Consider the following 6,036-nt stretch of genomic DNA (forward strand, 5'->3'; position numbering starts at 1 on the left):
CCGCAAAATTAATTGGACTGATCCAATTCTCTTGGCAGGGGAGGGCTAGAACAAACCAATGTAAAGCATACGACACTATGTGACCTCTGAATCCCTTAGATCTGAGCTCACATTCTGTGGTCATGAGTAGGAACCTTCCAAGCTGCCCCAATATCGACCTATCTTCCTCAGGTATAGCATAGAGGATGGAACATTCTCTACTATTGTTGATCCAAGTTGAAGGCAAGGTCCTATAGGAGGCCCACAAAGGGGCCTCATGCTGAATTTCTTAGCAAATTCTGTCATAGATGCCTCAAGAAAACAAGCTTAAATGAGTACTTCTCCTCATGTTTCTCACCACCTCACCCTCAGGATCCAATCCAGGGCTTCATGTAAAGCATGTGCACCAACACTAAGTGACATTCCCCAGCCTTCCTGTCATCTTTACTGTTGAAGCCACAGTCCAAACTTTATATTTGCTATTTTCAATTCACAATGGGTACATCAGGAGGTAACATCATTGTAAGTTAACGAAGACCTGTGGTTTGCTGTTGGTACCATCTACATGATATATAAGACTGGATCTTCTTAACGTTTTTCTTTTTCGTTCTAGCTTACAGTGGTGACAGAGATCAAAACCTGGAATCTTGGAACTTTAGACATATAAACCTTTAAAGGTTGTAATAGATGAGTATGATTTCCTCATCTTGTAGCTGCCAAGACAAACGTGGTAAATAAAGTTTTTTGTTTGTTAAACTAGCCACCTGCCAACCTAGAGTGACATTTATTTTTTTATTATTTATTTTTATTATTATTGGAGACAGAGGTAACTGAGAGGGGAGGGGGAGATAAAGAGGGAGAAAGACAGAGAGACACCTGCAGACCTGCTTCACCACTAGTGAAGCTTTCCCCCTGCAGGTGGGGACCAGGGGCTTGAACCCAGGTCCTTGTGCACTATAATGTGTATGCTTACCTAGGTGCACCACCACCTGGCCCCAACTGACATTTCTTTGATCTCAGTTTATAGGAGCCAGTTTGTGAATCCGTACCATTTCAGTGGTTCCTTTGCTTGGGTTGATTGACAAGCCTCCCCAATTCCAGGCTGTGGGAACCCTGGGAGCTCATTATCTGATATCCATTACTGTGCATTTGTCCTGGAGACCTCAGGACAGAGACACTGGACCAGGTTTTATGCTCTTGAGATAGCACCCTTGTCTCATTTACAGAGCTATGAAATTGAAAGAGTTATGAAAGAAAGTTATGTCAAATTTCCCTGTCAATTAGTATGATTGTTAACAAATAGTTATATGCAAGAATAGAAACTCTTCTAGCCAGCAAGATGTACACTCATTTTCCCATTTCAAGTAATTCTTGTGTATTTACTTAATTTTATTAGTGACTTAATATTGATTTACAAAACTATGTCATGACAGGGGTATAATTTTTGCACCATTCCCACCACCAAAGTTTTGTATTCCGTTTCCTTCATCAGAAACATCAGTAGTTCTCCCAAGGTCACAGGGGATGGCTCTTATTTCTATAACTGTCTGTCTATATTTATGCACATTTACCTATTTTTAGATTTATTTATTCCCTTTTTTTGACCTTGTTTTTTTATTGTTGTAGTTATTATTGTTATTGATTTTGTCATTGTTGTATAAGACAGAGAGAAATCGAGAGAGGAGGGGATGACAGAGGGGGAGAGAAAGATAGACACCTGCAGACCTGCTTCATGCTTGTGAAGTGGTGCCCCTGCAGGTGGGGAGCCGGAGGCTCAAACCAGGATCCTTTTGCCGGTCCTAGTGCTTTGTGCCATGTGCGCTTAACCCACTGCGCTACTGCCCAACTCCCTTTTACCTATTCCCCCCCCCCCCCGTGGTCCTGCCTTTTCTTCCTTCATAGATCACTATTACTACTTCTGAGTGTCTTTCCTTTTTCCCTCTTCTGTCTTTGGATCCTGGTGGAATTGGAATTTAGAGCTCCCTCGTCATCTTCCCTAAACATTTCTCCCTCTCTGAGAGTATGGACCAAAATTCTTTTTTTTTAAAGAAAGGCATATTACCACATGCAGTGCCTCATTTGGATGTGTTTGGAGTCTTAGAAGCTTGACTACCCTACATTCTCCTACAAATGGACCTTGAGAGCTTGTTTGGAGGTTCTAGCAGGGGAGTGCAGCTCCTCCTATACCCTTGACTGAAGACCGATCCGTCTCTATTCGGAGACAGCCATCCTCTTAGACTGAGCATGCAGCTTTGGGAGGGACACACATGGAGCCATGAGGGAGGAAGGGGGACACCCGAGTAGGCAGCCAGATCAGCCAAATCAACCCTGGCGATTAATGGGGTGACAGATGTCACAGCCAGATCGCCCTTACATTCCCAAAATACTTTATAGGGTACAGAAGGTGGCAGTTCTGGCTTCTTTAGTTGCTTTTCTGCTAGGCATGGACATTGACAGGTCAATCCATACCCCCAGGCTGTTTCTATCTTTCCATAGTGGGGTAGGACTTTGGAGAGGTGAGGTTCCAGGATACATTGACAAAGTCATCACCCAGGGAGCTAGGATGGAATCATGATAACATCTGCAACTTGATGGCTTAAAGGCAGTAAGATATAAAGCAGGACAGAATGTTTAATAAACAGGAACCAAAAGGTAGGCAAAGAGATGAGAATAGGGATCTTTGGGTGAAAGGAAGCTAGGGATTCTATTTTAGGTGTGTTCCTTCTTCTTCTTCTAGCGTTTGCCCTTCTTCCGTAGCCAGTCAACAGCGTCAGGTTGAGCCTGATGTCTGCTTGTTGCTGGCTTTGAAAGTGACTGGGATCCATGTGGATTCAGTCGGCTAGGAAGGATTGTCAGTTTCCCCAATGAATGGGTACTCATGGGTTGCACCACGAGAAGGTCGATCCAATGCATCCTAAGGGTCCCTGACATTAGAATTTTTGCTTGAGCTTGATAGCTAACAAGGAGGTGGACTAAAAATATTGTCTGGGTTGTTATGTATTTACCATCTAAGTTAATACTTTTTATTTTGTTAAGTCAAGACTTTTACTACAATATGTTTTGCTAAAATGTTTGCAATTTTAGGATTGTATATGTGAAGTTACCACCTTTTGAATATGAAGTTTTATGTTTTTTTTTTTTGCCTCTAGGGTTATTGCTGGGGCTCAGTACAAGCACCACAAATTCACTGCTCCTGGAGGCCACCCCCCATTTTATTGTCCTTGTTGTTGCCATCATTATTTTTGTTGTTGCTGTTCTTGTTGGATAGGACAGAGAGAAATCAAGAGAGGAAGGGAAGACAAAGAGAGGGAAAGAAAGATAGACACCTGCAGACCTGCTTCACCACCTGTGAAGTGACTCCCTTACAGGTGGGGAGCTGGGGGCTTGATCTGGGATCCTTATACCAGTCCTTGCGCTTGGCGCCATGTGCGCTTAATTTGCTGCACTACCACCAGGCCCCCTAATATGAAGTTTTTATGTAGAAACACTAGGAATGGCAAACTAGAATGGTAAGAACTGTCCCACTCTCAGAAGGGAGGCTGGGTCATTCTATTCTGCCACTTGAGGATGATTAGTCCTATAATGAGTGCCTAGAGTGTTCCCAACCGTGAACTCAGACTGACAGGGATACGGAGGTTATACAGGCTCCTGTATTAAATATGGGTCCCAGGTCAGATCAATGTGGTGAACAGTTAATTGTTTTCATACATTTTCTTCAAATTTGGGAGCCACTCTCTGCTCTAACTCAGCTCTCAAGTTTTATTCTGTATTCTTTAAAAAAATTAATTAATTAATTAATTGATTTAAAAAAGGAAACATTAACAAAACCGTAGGATAGGAGGGGTACAACTCCACACAATTCCCACCACCAGAACTCCATATTCTAAGCCCTCCCTTGATAGCTTTCCTGTTCTTTATCCCTCTGGGAATATGGACCCAAGGTCATTGTGGGATGCAGAAGATGGAATATCAGGGTTCTGTAATTGCTTCCCTGATGAACATGGGCATTGACTGGTTGATCCATACTCCCAGCCTGCCTCTCTCTCTTTCCCTAGTAGGGAGGGTCTCTGGGGAAGCGGAGCTCCAGGACACATTGGTGGGGTTGTCTGTCCAGGGAAGTCTGGTTGGCATCATGCTGGCATCTGGAACCTGGTGGCTGAAAAGAGAGTTAAATACAAAGCCAAACAAATTGTTGAACGATTATGGACCTAAAGGCTGGAATAGTGCAGATGAAGTGTTGGGGGGTACTCACTGCAGACTATTGTGTATTTTTGCTTTCAGGTATATATTTTCCCCTAGTTTATGGGCACGTGTGAACATATGCTCTATCTCAGGGGACCTGGTCTACATCTAGGTTTTGGGACTTTGTTAGGAAGTGAACCACCTGGAATGGAATTAGAGAATACTATGAAAGGAAAGGTCTTACCTGAGTAATGAAGCTGAAGGGTTGTCATTCCACACCTGAAGTCTCTGGACACAGTCTGAAGTGAAGCATGCTGAGGTGGCACTCCTTGCATTGATAAGGTTGGGATCTGCAGATGCAGTATTATTTAATATGAAATGAGAGAAGCATGCAGGAAAGTGCGCCCCACCCTGAGGTTCCAGGACTGGGGGGAAATAAAAGCTTTATATTGGAAATGTGAGGTTCCTGCTGTCTTAGGGCTCAAAAAGACAATGGATAGTTATTGTTATCATCACATTATTTGGTAATTGGGTTAACTTTGAAAAATCCCTTTGTTAGGATTTGTTGTATAATACCCAGCATCTTGTATATAGTTGTGCCATTATTCTGTATTCTAATACCATCCTCCCAGACAATATTTCTAGTTGAACACCTTCTTGTTACCTATCAAACTCAAAGCAAAATTACTAAAGTCCTGGGGTCCTAGGAATATACTTAAAATAAACATCCCCCACCCTAGGGTTCCTATTCTCATTTGCTCTATTTCTACTTTTTGGTTCCTGTTTATTAAACATTTTGTCCTGTTTTATGTCTCACTGCCTTTCAGCTACTAAGTTCCAGATGCTACTATGATTCTGCCCTGGACCTTCCTGGGCAGGTGACCTCATCAGTGTGTCTCAGAACCTCAGTTCTAGAGTCCTACCCTATGAGGAAATGATACAGAGGCTGGGGAAGGGTATGGATTGACTGGTCAATGTCCATGGCCAGCAGAGAAGCAATCACAGAAGCCAGAATGCCTTCCTTCTGCACCACCGAATTTTGGTCTATACTTCCAGAGGGGGAAATGTTAGAGGAAGATTACTGAAGGCTCTGAATCCCAGTTCCACTGGGAGTCAGAACTTTTGTGACCTTTGTTTTTGTACCATCACTGAAAGGGAATAGAACACCTGAGGAAGTTAAGTGCTATTTCTCTTAACTGAGAGGGAAGAGGAAAAAGCAAGGGCACCAGGAATTGTAATAGGTTTAGGTCTGGCTTAGAAAGGAAGTGAAAGTAGTGCCTTAAAAGTGAGTAAAAATGGGCATTGGCTTCCATATGGGGTCAATGGTTTTTTTGCCCAAATGTCCTGCATGCTTCTCTGGTGCATGCCCTTTTCATTTTCCTGATTAAAACTTTAAAATATTGGGGGGAGAAACCCTGTGAGGGATACTTGGAGTAAGGGGGAAATAAAAAAGCCTTTAACAGGGGAATAAAAATCAGAAATTTGAGTCTTTTAAGTAAAAAAAGTCACGAGACATATATTCAATGGAGTGCTACTTAGCAGTTAAAAAGAATATAATATGTCCTTTGGTACCAAATGGATGGGACTGGCAGTGATTATGATTAGCAAAATAAGTAAAGAAGTGAAGGACAACTATGAGGTGATTTCACTCATAAGTGGAACATGGAGAATTGAAGCACATAAACTTGTAAAACAATAGTGGCAGCAATGTAGAACCAAAACCAAAAACAAACAAACAAACAAACAAAAAACTGTCAACCCAAATAGATGTCCTTGGGAGAATTATGGTGGCTACTGTTGGAGAGGGGTGGTGGTGGGAGTCATGTGGACTTATACCCCTCTTATCTTATAAATCTCTATTAAGTCACTAATAAA

This window comes from Erinaceus europaeus, chromosome 7 (genome assembly GCF_950295315.1).
Source record: "Erinaceus europaeus chromosome 7, mEriEur2.1, whole genome shotgun sequence".
Classification (NCBI taxonomy): Eukaryota; Metazoa; Chordata; class Mammalia; order Eulipotyphla; family Erinaceidae; genus Erinaceus; species Erinaceus europaeus.